Here is a 13,221-nt window from a genome sequence, read left to right on the forward strand (position 1 = left end):
TTGTCGCCAATTGACCACTTTGTATTAAAATGTCTTCTTTTACTTTTCTTTGACTCATCCTCATCTTTTTGTTGGTTGTTTGTTTCAGCTGGCCTTTTTACCCCAGTAATGTGCCGCCACATTATAGCTAAGGTCCAACGCAATGAAAATGAAAACGTAAAAAAACCCTAATGAATCACTCAATTCTCATTGGCTACCTGCCAATGTGGCAGGTAGATTGACAGTGTTACCCGCCAATAGCAAAATTCACCCGCATTTGGCAGGTGGTCGGGTGTTAATTTCAGGCCCTGCTCACAAGGCTCCGGCAGACAGAGAGAGAAGATGAGGATTCCACAGCAAAGCTATCTCCATCCACAGGGCTCAGACAGAGAGAAGATGAGGATTCCACAGCAAAGCTAGCTCCATTCACAGGGCTCAGACAGAGAGAAGATGGGGATTCCACAGCAAAGCTAGTTCCATTCACAGGGCTCAGACAGAGAGAAGATGAGGATTCCACAGCAAAGCTAGTTCCATTCACAGGGCTCAGACAGAGAGAAGATGAGGATTCCACAGTGAAGCTGGTTCTACTCACAAGGCTCCGGCAGACAGAGAGAGAAGATGAGGATTCCACAGCAAAGCTAGCTCCATTCACAGGGCTCAGACAGAGAGAAGATGAGGATTCCACAGCAAAGCTAGCTCCATTCACAGGGCTCAGACAGAGAGAAGATGAGGATTCCACAGCAAAGCTAGCTCCATTCACAGGGCTCAGACAGAGAGAAGATGAGGATTCCACAGCAAAGCTAGTTCCATTCACAGGGCTCAGACAGAGAGAAGATGAGGATTCCACAGCAAAGCTAGCTCCATTCACAGGGCTCAGACAGAGAGAAGATGAGGATTCCACAGCAAAGCTAGCTCCATTCACAGGGCTCAGACAGAGAGAAGATGAGGATTCCACAGCAAAGCTAGCTCCATTCACAGGGCTCAGACAGAGAGAAGATGAGGATTCCACAGCAAAGCTAGTTCCATTCACAGGGCTCAGACAGAGAGAAGATGAGGTTTCCACAGCAAAGCTAGTTCCATTCACAGGGCTCAGACAGAGAGAAGATGAGGATTCCACAGTGAAACTGATTCTACTCACAAGGCTCCGGCAGACAGAGAGAGAAGATGAGGATTCCACAGCAAAGCTAGCTCCATTCACAGGGCTCAGACAGAGAGAAGATGAGGATTCCACAGCAAAGCTAGCTCCATTCACAGGGCTCAGACAGAGAGAAGATGAGGATTCCACAGCAAAGCTAGCTCCATTCACAGGGCTCAGACAGAGAGAAGATGAGGATTCCACAGCAAAGCTAGTTCCATTCACAGGGCTCAGACAGAGAGAAGATGAGGTTTCCACAGCAAACTAACACTTCACAATGCCCCGTAACAATTAAAGAGGAGAAAAGGAGAATTTCACCCCTAGATGACTTCTTCCAACGGTCTCCATCCAATGAGTCGCGGACGATGTCTCCACAGCCAGGACCGCTTCCCCAATGTCACTGCATTACACCTCCACTCGTGCTCAACTGCAACTCGCACAAATCTGCACACGTGTTTACATTAATGAACAACACTGCAAAGTCTCGTCACTCACAAACTAGGGCGGAGACAGGGGGTCTGGTCCACTGCACCTCTCACAATCTCTTGGACTTTTTCCAATGGAGCGTGGGACATTCAACTTCCTCCAAAAAGACAAAATTACACTTCGTGCAGCCTCATCACATCCTCCAAACAGATTTCTCATATCACAGTCCAAACATCAACAGCACTTATCTTCTCATCACGTCCTCCACCAGATTTCTCATTTCTCAATCCAAACATCAACAGCACTTATCTCTTATCCACCACAGTTCTCCTCTCCACATCTCCAGATTCACCCGGATATCTCCCGCCGCTATTCCTCTCTCCTTCCTCTCCTTTGTTGAAGATGAAATGTCCTTTTATCCTTCCCAACTGACAACGCGTCCCAATCGCGATCGCAATCATCCTCTCCCGCACCTGTTTTGTATCAGCTAATCATCCTCCGTCTCTGCTCGGAGTTTTCCGGAACTGGAGTCTTCCGGGTCCCACACCGGAAATCCCTCCCCTCGGAAACCCGGCCGTGATTAAAAGGTTCCGCCTGCCTTTGTCACCCCGGTGACACGTAGCACTGTTGTACCATGGTGCTTTCGTTTTCTCTCTAACCTTTTTTAATCTAATTGGTGCAACAATTTCTAATGTACTAGAGAAAATGGTGCTCAAACTGGTTGTCATTTCCTCTAGTTCATCTGTTTGTTTGGGTTCACTTAGCAGCTGAGATAGATCAGGTAAGCTATTTGAGAATCTATCTATAGTGGCTGGAAGGATTGTTCTGCCTGGTCTATAACGTGGCGCAACATGACAAATTTCAGCAGTGCGTAGTATGCAAGTTACCATGTAATGAACAGTGACATCATCACTTTGCGGTATAATATCTATATCGGTTAGATTGGTTCCATATGATATAATTAAATCTAGTGTATGATTTAGACGATGAGTGGGACCACTGACGTTTTGCTTGACCCCAAAGGAGTTTAATAAATCTGTAAACGCAGTCCCTAACGCATCATTGGTGTTTTCTACGTGTATGTTAAAATCTCCAACAATTATTGCTTTATCAACATTGACCAATAGATCTGAGAGAAAGTCTGCAAACTCTTTTAGGAAATCAGCGTAAGGCCCTGGCGGTCTATATACAGTAGCCAAGGCTAGAGATAATAGGGATTTCTTTCTTACATCTAAGAGCGTAACGTTTAGCACAAGTACTTCAAATGAATTAAACCTGTGACCTGTTTCCTGAGTAACATTAAGAATATCTCTATAGATTGTTGCAACACCGCCGCCACGACCGATCAGACGGGGCTCATGCTTATAACAGTATCCTGGCGTAGTGGACTCATCTATACTGAAATAATAATTTGGTTTAAGCCAGGTTTCAGTAAGGCAAAGTACATCGAAACTATTATCTGTGACCATTTCATTTACAATAACCGCCTTAGGTGTGAGCGATCTAATGTTTAGAAGACCTAGTTTTAGAAATTGTTTTTGTTCACTGATACTTAGATTTTCTGGTTTAATTACAATTAGATTTTTCCTAGATTCTACAGTAGATGTATTGTTTGGCCTTACTAAACGAGGAATAGACACAGTTTCTATATAATGTTCTACACTACTTATATCAATTAAGTTGGGACAGCAAAGACTGTGATTAGGACTTTTATTTACTAGTCACATGGTGTGTAACGTCTTGGAGATGTTGTCCGACAGAACAGCCGCTCCGATTCTGCTGGGGTGCAGGCCATCAGCACGGTAGAGCCTAGGTCGCTCCCAGAACAGATTCCAATTATTTACAAAGAGCAGTTTCTGCTCATTACACCATGACATTAACCATTCATTTAGTGCAAATAATCTACTGAACCTTTCATGTCCTTATAACACATGAAACCAAACCTATACGCCGATATGCCTGTAAACAAATGGCAAATTTATGATTTTTTTTTTTTTTTTTTTTTTTTACCCCTTTGTTTCTGTCTTTCTCTGCAGGTCAGATTGAGGACGTCACTGGAAGATCTGCATTCCTGAAGTACTTGATAAACCAGAAAGTGTATTGAGACACACTGACAGCAGGAATGTGTGTGAGATCAGAAAATGACAGTTTAAATATGTGACTCTATAAGAACTGTGGTGAGATGCATGGAGAAATACCTACAAAACTACAGTGTGGAGAGAGTTTTAGACACTTGTGAAAAATTATCTAAAGTGAACAACAATGCCATAATATATTTATCTTTTAAAAATGAACCTCTGTTAAATAAATCAAATCTATTAAAACAGCTTTGTCATAGTTTTAATTGTGTGTGTGTGTGTGTGTATAAATACTAACATGTACAGTGGTGTATATTTACATGAACTGGGTATGACAGAAGCCAAGAACCTTATTCAATAAATACATCTGTAACAGATGGATCTTCAATATTCACTGGGATATTTGAAGTGTTAAATGTCTTAATAAAATGTCTTGAAAGTGTCCCTTTATGATGATTATTCTAGCCTGTAATCTTTTCAATAATAAGCATTCTGAACACTTCCCTAAACTTTACCACCTTGCATGTCAAACACAGTATTTTTGTCTCTTTAAGATCTGTTTATTTGAGAAACAAAGCTGAGTATGAAAATAAAACTTGTTTTGAATATAATTTAATACAAGTCATCAGCAAAGAATAACTGAAATCAAGCTCTCTATATCAAGGTTAACAATGAGAGGAAACAGGTGACATGCATTAATCAAACAATGAATAGTAACGAATGCAAACAAAGAAAAAAGAAAAGGAAACAAAGGATACAAAGAAAAACAAATAAGGTTATGTTTACACGACAACGATGTACAAAAAATGGAAAAGTGTTTTCTTTGTACAGACGACAATGTTGTGTGTTCACACGGATCTGCTAAAACGACTTAAGTCGCTATATTATGTTGCCAGGCCAGTAGTTGGCGATGTCACTTTGTAAAGAAAGACTATGCGCCTGCGCACATACACATTCTGATGACAAACGTGCATGCATAGAGACTAAACACTTAATATGCATGTGCATGACGTTTTTGTAGTTTTCACTGAGACTATAACGGCATCGTTTTCAAAAACTTGCACTTTGAAAGGAAATTTTCAAATGTTTGCGTTGACAGGCCCCTAAAACGCTGTGGTCATGTAAAGGAACTGCCAAACGCATAAAAAATGTCCTAGTCTTAAAGGTGCTCTACGTAACTTTTAGCGGCCTCTAGTGGTGATGTTTCAGATAGCAACCAAATTTTACAAGAGCGCTCGTGCTCGAACTCATTGACAATACCATCTATTACGCAAATATCTCGGCGAATACTTGACGGATTCGGCGAGCACCGAGCTCGTTGGGACCATCTAGTCGAGCTGAAAAGAACCATATAAGTTCCATAGTTTTTGGTGTTTTTTTCGCGGAGATATTAGCAGAAAACCATCGGGCGCACTGCAAAATTGCGGACGCCGGTGACGTCACGATCTCAGAAGAAAATCGCTCGTATCTCTGGAACGCAAAGACCCAGAGAGCTCAAATTCGGGGGAGGAGGTCCCAGGGGAACCCTTGCCCGAACGCTAGAGTGGCGGGCCTCGGGGATGCCCCCTACTGGATCACCGTTCGCTGGGACCCCCGAATTCGAACGGCTATAACTCGGGGAGCCGGGCGAGTTGGACCTCGGGGGTGGGCTCGTTCGAAAGGCCCCGTCCAGCACTACGAACGATTAGAGTCTTGGGAATATTGATCAAAGATTGACTGAGATATAAGCCGAAAAACGTGCGCCTTTAACCGGACGTAACTCCCTGACCGTCTACAATAGACTGTATATAAGGAGAGAGGCTCGGGAGCGCGCATGCACGTCACATCCGTTGGATTTCGCGGTAAATCCGACCCGGAGACTTCACATAGAAATAGGAATACTGGCCTTCAGAGGTAGGCTAATAGCAAAACTCGACAAGTGGATCATTTCAATGTGTGATTACAACCCCTTTACACACAGGCAATAAAAAAAGGATTCATTTTAGTAGAAAAGTTACATAGAGCACCTTTAAGGTGCATTCAAGGCATTACGTTGGGTGAAGATTTGTGGGAAACAAACACATGACTTAGGTGTTGCCAGAAAAGATTTGATAAAATCGGAATCAAATAAGTGATTGATTTGATGGCTGACGTGACGACGTTCACTGTGTTCCAGTCTGGATTCTGCTAAAAGTTTTACAATTCAATTACTAATCAATCAATCAACTGTGCTGACTATTTGTTACATTCAGATAAAACATTTTTACACTATTTTTAAAACAATAAGGTTTTACACTCTTTTGTGCTGTTATATTCTGCTGTTTGTACCGCTTTTTTATTTTTATCACAGAATGTAAGATCCTGAAATGGATTTTTGGTTCTATATTGGTTATGCCCAATATATAATATAACCAATGTATATAACCAATGCCATAGGTAAATACAATTGAGTATACAATTACAGGTTACAAAATCAGGAAAATATCATACAAATAAGAATATCATACAAAATCGTTTTAAGGGCTTTGGAGTTGCTGGATGTAAGGAGAGTGTCCAGGTAGGATTATAGTTCCTTACATAAAATTAAAAAGTTGGACTTAACGCCCTGAAATTTGCATTTATATCTGAAAAATAAAAATAAAAAATTGAAATCTTTACCAAATAAAACATCTTTGTATTATAAAGAAAAACTCAATAGCAAACTCTCGTGGAGTGACAAGTATATTATACTTGTTCAAAAACTCTGAATAGGAGAGCTGTATGCTGTATTCGAGATGAGTTTGGATGTTGGAATATGTACCACTTCAGATCTCAGTGAGTGACAGTTGTAACCAGTGGCGTAGCCACGAGGGGGCCTGGGTGGGCCTAGGCCCCCTCATTTAAATGTCCGGCCCCCTCAGATTTCTGATTGCTTAAAAAAAAAAAAACTTTAGGAGGCAAAAATATTTTTTAGTGATTAAGGGGTGTGCCTGTTTGTTTCAGAATTGGTGATGACGGTTATGATCGGGGTCAAATGTGACGGTTCGTAACATAACCGTCGTCGTCCGGGGGAGGGGGGGTTATAGGACGTTCGGTTGAATAACTGTTCGTCTGTTATGGGACAACTCGCTCTTAAAATGAACAGCAAGACAACTAGAAGTGAATGTGCTTTCCATTAAATGAATCACACACAGTAAACAAAACCTTAACAAATTAACTTTGCCATTTAGACGCGCAAACTGCGTGCCGGTGCGGTGAGACATGCTCGGGCAGATTCGGCTGGAAGTCGGTCATCCTCGGACGCGGCGCCGCGCGCGCTGTTACAAAAAAGCCATGCACACAGCCAAGCGAAATGGGGTCTTGCCGGTGTTCTGACGATTCATGCTACCCATCGAGATTTGCTACTTAATGGTTATGCGCATGTGCAGACGCACAGTTTTTTTTTTAACAAAAGGTACATTTTCATGTGTTATATTGTAATTTCCCTTTAAAAATGCTAACTAGCATATGAATATGTGTACAGTCAGCCAGCTGAACAATAATAACTGAAAGTTTCAGTTACTAAGGAAAAGTGTGCTTTGACAAGTCAAAGATGAATATTTGATGATAATTTTTTATTTTCACACCGTTTTAAAAATAAAAACAGTAGTCTACAGCAGCCTTTCTCAAAGTGGGTGCCGCGGCACACTGGGGTGCCCCCTGACTTTGTCAGGGGTGCCGCCAAAAAATTACGTAGGCTAAAAATACATATATATATATTTGAATTTACATAAATACATTCTTCTTCTTTTTAAACATATGAACGTATTAATAAAATTGTAAATTCATTTTAGATATATATATATATATAAAATTAACCATAGAAATCCGTCTCACAAGACCGAAGCAAGACACACACACAACTTGACGCAAGTGACGCAACCCATAGCACCGCGTTATAGCAACAACACCGACCGCGCGAACGCGCGTCACACAGCAACTGCAGGCTCTGACAAACACACATACAAACTATACTATACTTCTGCATAACGTGTCTCTTTTTACAACAAAAATGTGAATTCTGCCGGTATTCAGACAGTCCCATGCATACAGATACAGATCCGGCCTACAATCGCCTACGTAGGCGAAATTTGTTTGACATTTCTAATCGTAAACACAGCCATGTCGAAGCCTGCAGTAATGTTTTTCATTGATGTTATGGCAGTCCACTCTGCTTATTGTTTTTCGAGAATCTTGCACTCCTGTTTGTCATTGTGCACGAAACTTCATGCCAATAAATCATCAGAAATATTGCTGACTTGTGCGCGTCTCAAGCGCACTCTTTACGCTCGTGCTAATGCCTGTTAGTTGTCCGTGGATTTGCCTATATTTGGCGCTGAAAATGGAAACGTCTTTAGACATGGAAAATCGATTTTACAATCGATTCAATGAACGTTTATGTCTCAAAAATCGATCAGGATTTTTTCACAAAAGTGATAGCCCTGTAAAGTTATTATTATTGTTATTTACAGTTCGTATTATGCTCTGTTCATTACTGTTCTGTCTAAATAAACAGGACATTTGCATTTACATTTGGGTTATGCAGTGTTTTTAATTTATATTTTACACTGGGGTGCCTTGAGATTTTATGCACTTTTGAAAGGTGCCCCGACTGAAAAAAGTTTGAGAAAGGCTGGTCTACAGTATACAGTAGCTATTCATAACTTAGAATTGTATTATAATTGTATTTCATATAATATTAATCGACATTCTGTGATCGATTCGCGTTACGGTAGCATTTTTCGACAAGGCAGCACAAATCGTCAGAACACCGGTCTTGCGCACCCAACGCGTTTTTTTGCCGAGCGCACCTTCGCGCTCGTGCGGACGCGTCGAGTACAAACAAGGCTTTACTCCGTGTCAGCGCGCGCTCTTATCGGTAAAGGGGCAGATACCTCTCCCGAATCATCTCCAGCACTCAGCCTCCGAATCCGAAGCACCACTAACTCCGCCTCCGTTTCCCTCGTAAGCTGATATTAGTATTTAAACATTCTCTATGATAAAAAATGTTTTAAAAAATATTTTAATATTTTACGGTTTAATATACGCACGGTTTTGCCGTTTATAGAGTTCTAATGACGTTGTTCAACTATAACCGTCGGTCTCATGGTTATAGCTAATAACGTCACACCCTCAGTGCGCAAACCAAAGTAATACTAGGCCTATCCACCGGATGAAGAAGGGTTGGCTCTTAGTCTCCACAGTAGCCTACATAAAATATTCATTTTATTTTATTTATTTTTCGTGTTCGCATTTATGAGGAAAAAACAATGTTATATGGACGTGTTCTCCATTACGGACGCGACGCGCTCTGAAAGCGGCACTAAAAGATGCTTTAAAACTTTCACAGAGACATCAAACAGAAAGCACTTTAACCTGAATTTTAAACTTTCTTTAACCTGAATTTCGTTTTGTATTAATTGTATCTTAATTTTAATCAATGTTTCATCAACTTTAATGACTTTAACAGGATTTAATAAATAGGCCTACCGAACCGAAACTCAGCATATAAGGTAGGCTACCCTACTTGCCTCACATGTCTACTTTTAAACAGAACAATTCAAAACGAAAGAAAACAGACTACAGACTGCTCTCTGCTTATGTAATCCGTATGAAATGTGCATTTCTCGGCGCGTTCACTACTGAAGATCGCGAGTCAGCATCGTCAACTTCATCTTAGCCGACAAAGAAAACACTTGTTTATTAATAAACAATTAAAATATCTCCTTGCTATATTTTTTACATATTCAAAATCATTACTTTTGCCGGTTCTGTGTGACAGCTTTTAGGTGCTTTATTGGCAGCGCCACCCTTACATGTTACACGAGTCGCCACCGCATCACCGCACCCACCAGAATAGGCCTGTATATATAAAATTCTGGCTATATATAAAAATCTGGCTATATATATATATATATATATATATATATGTTGCCCCCTCATTTAAAGACGGGACCCCCCAAAAATAAAATTCTGGCTACGCCCCTGGTTGTAACAGGCCAAAACAAACCAAGCTTGCAAAAATTTTTAATCTTTGTAAAAACAAGCCACTCAGTTTGTTCACAGCTGCTAGCCAAGCGTAGAGTATGGCACCTACATGTGAACACACCTCTCCTAAACCTGCCATAGAGGTGCAGTGGCCAAATCTCACCGCCCCTCTTTTACCGCAGCAACCCAGGCTGTCAGTGTGGGGTTGTTTAAACTGTACGAATAATTTACCAGACATTGGAAACCAAGATTAGATTTATCCAATAATGTATTATGTTAAACTAAAAAAAAATTACTCCCCTACAACGTTGACAAAAAATGACCATGGAACTAATGACCCATGGATTAACATTAGATAGCTAGTGTTTGTTAATTAGTGCTTTGATAATGAAGAATGTATTGTTCTTTACCTCCTGAACAGCAGCATTATTGACCCATCCAGATTGAAAGTACATATACATATCTGTACTTTTATAGACATTCACCCTGGAAGGGAGTGTAAGGTAAGGGATTCTCCACAAGATAGATGTAAAAATCGCTGAAGTGGAGCTCTGGCAGGCACCTGGCGGTTTAAGGTGACTAAAATACAGCGGCATGTTGGTCAATTGTTTTGCCCTCCAGGCCACCGCACAGGTCACGTGACTGAAACATATGTGTCTGTTTTATCAATACAAGCGGAAGCTGCAGGCATGTTTTCTTTCACAAAAGACATTTTTGTCGACATTGGAACACAATTGAACATTATAAAAGTCATTTTTTTGGTATGAAAGCTATTTTTTTGTAATAGTGAACATTACTTGTTATATTATTGTTATTATATAAATACTCTAACAAAATGCTTTCAGAGCTTCTTAAAGTGGATGAATAAAGTGGGTTGGGATTAAAATTATCGCTCCACTTGTCTGTTGTTTGGTTTTGGTTTCATTTCTTATGAGTATTTAAAGCAGCACTCAGTAGAAATTCCGTTTTTGTCAAACAGCGACCCCTAGAGTCGCTGTGGAGCACTTGTACTGTCGTGAATAGCACTCACGCAGAGATGGCTCGCACTCACGGCCGGATCCCCTCGCCCTGTACACCGGTACCTGTTCAGTAGGATGGACGCTGTAACGAGTGGAAATAAGGTATGGCCCCTTTAAGAGCTGCGCGCGCCCAACACCACATGTATACAGCGCCGGGTTATTTCTGTTTGATGCTCATTTTATCAGAATTTTATCAGATCTGTTTTTTTGCCGTAAAGCAATTCGTTACCTCGCGAGACCTGATATCACACGATACTTCCTAACACTGAGGCCGGCGGTCTGCCGGTCCAAAGTTGCAAGGGTGGTTTTGCGGCTCACAGGCACCAGGGGGGTGCGAGACGACCACCATTCAACACGAAATCAGTAATATAAACATTACAATGACTCCAAAGCTGTTCGGTTAAGGTAAAAAAATTACTTAGTTCACCTTTAACACAGTCTCTTTCCTGCTAGCGCTCAGTCGGTTTTATCTATACAAGCTGAAGTTGTAAGCATGTCTTTTTTCACAAACGGCTTTTCTTCCAATACGGGAACACAGGGAAACACAGGTGGAGAATCCTTAAGTAAGTGTCTCTAAGTTTCTTTTACAAGTACATCTGAGTGTAATGCTGTTACATGCTAATTTCTTTTTCTTTTTTTCTTAGTTTGTAATCACACTGGAACAATTTCAACTGTTGCTGGAGGAGGTGATAAGTAGCTCTAATTTTTAAGACCTTTTGTGAACAGGAAGGACCTCTATAATGAACAGATTTTCTAATGTTGTCTTATAAGTGATTCTTGCATCTTAGAATAAAAATATATAGTAGTTTTAATGCTGAATTAAATGTTCGTGTGATATGGTAGGTTGCATGCTTAAAGATTACTTCCTCTTCTTGGCCGGGTTAAGTTTGTCTATGTCATAAACCAAGGCTTCTAAATTGTGAATTTTTGGGGGCGTGATATTTAAATCACAATTGTTTTCAGCCATCAAATTTATGATCATTCATGTGATAAGATTGGTGGCAAACGAATGTTTCATAACCGTTCAGGGGTGCGTTTCCCGAAAGCATCGTTAGCCAACTATGGTCGCAAGTTGGTCGCAAATCCCATTGAACTCTATTGGTAACGACGGAACTTGCGACCATAGTTGGCTAACGATGCTTTCGGGAAACGCACCCCTGATCTGCTCTCGTTTCTACGTTAGATTGGTAAATGAGGCAAAATGTCCTGGAGAGATGCATATTCATTCACACAAAAAGTTTTATCTATGAGTATGCATCCCTAAGTCTTTCTATGGCCTGATCTTTGTGCTGTCGAAAGTGCCGACTGAAATTTTTAAAACACGGATCCATCTATCAGCGGATGTCATTAGGTGTAAGCGCTCGGTGAAGAAAACATGTTTTTAAAGCATTGATCATTGTAGCCAATCAGAGACATATATGTTGAGCGCGTAAACGCAATGGCCAATCAGAGATGTTTAAAAATCCGTTCAACAGCGCCGCTCAAAATGATAGAGGGAAATGCTGGTATCATCACATTTTTTAAATTTCAGTATAGACTTATACCGAAGTCGATAGTAACAAATAATTGTGTGTTTGATTTGTCTCAGTCACTGGGTTTGCTTGTAAAGTTGCATCTGATCGTGTTCCTGTTCCACCTCTTGGTAAGATAATATATAATCCAAAAATATGTGATTTTGGAATACCATAATTTAATTTGAAATTATGTCAATCTCTCTCTCTCTCTCTCTCTCTCTCTCTCTCTCTCTCTCTCTCTCTCTCTCTCTCTCTCTCTCTCTCTCTCTCTCTCTCTCTCTCTCTCTCTCTCTGTCCAGACAGTTTAATAAGAAGATATTTTTTACATACAGTCAACTTCGCGTATACAGGCAGAAGCCATCTTTGAAATACAGTATCTACCAGTCGATCTATGAACGCCGATCCAAGCCTGCTGTTCGTGCTCACCTTTTCACAACTTATAGCTCGTTCACATTCTCACCAGCGCACTTGGATCGGCGTTCGTAGATCGACTGGTAGAGACTGTTTTTCAAAGATGGCTTCTGCCTGTATACGCGAAGTTGACTGTATGTATAAAATATCTTCTTATTAAACTGTCTGGACACTGACAAAGTTCTCAATGCTTCGTTTTGAAGGTAGGGACCCTCATTATGCTACCGTGTTAGTGTGGGGCTATTTTCAGCCTTGTTAGTGGTATTAACAAGCGATTTTTATTTGTCATTACACTATGCCCAATATAGCCTACTAGCGTTATACTAGCTTTATCGGCTAAACTGTTTTTAGAGATAAAACTATTTACATTCGATAATCATGAAAACAAATCTCAGATAACGGTTGACTAGGTAACAATGTGTAATTAGACCAAAGGTTCATTTTGCGCCGGAGTTCTCCTTTAAATTTTAGGGGACCCCCCCAAGAGTCCTAAGTCATTTCGAACCCTGGTCAGCACCCAATATGTGATCTTAGTCTTTATCAATCGCTCTCTCTCCAGATCGAGATGTCCTTTTGCCTGACTCGGAAGTGCGCCCAGGAGCCTCTTTGGCTCGGCCGAGGACAGTGTTTAAATTAAAGCTGCTGTCAGTTAATGAACATTTGATGGATGAACT

Source organism: Rhinichthys klamathensis, unplaced genomic scaffold, assembly GCF_029890125.1.
Source record: "Rhinichthys klamathensis goyatoka isolate OS25496 unplaced genomic scaffold, OSU_Roscu_1.1 h1tg000289l_1, whole genome shotgun sequence".
In the NCBI taxonomy this organism is placed as follows: domain Eukaryota; kingdom Metazoa; phylum Chordata; class Actinopteri; order Cypriniformes; family Leuciscidae; genus Rhinichthys; species Rhinichthys klamathensis.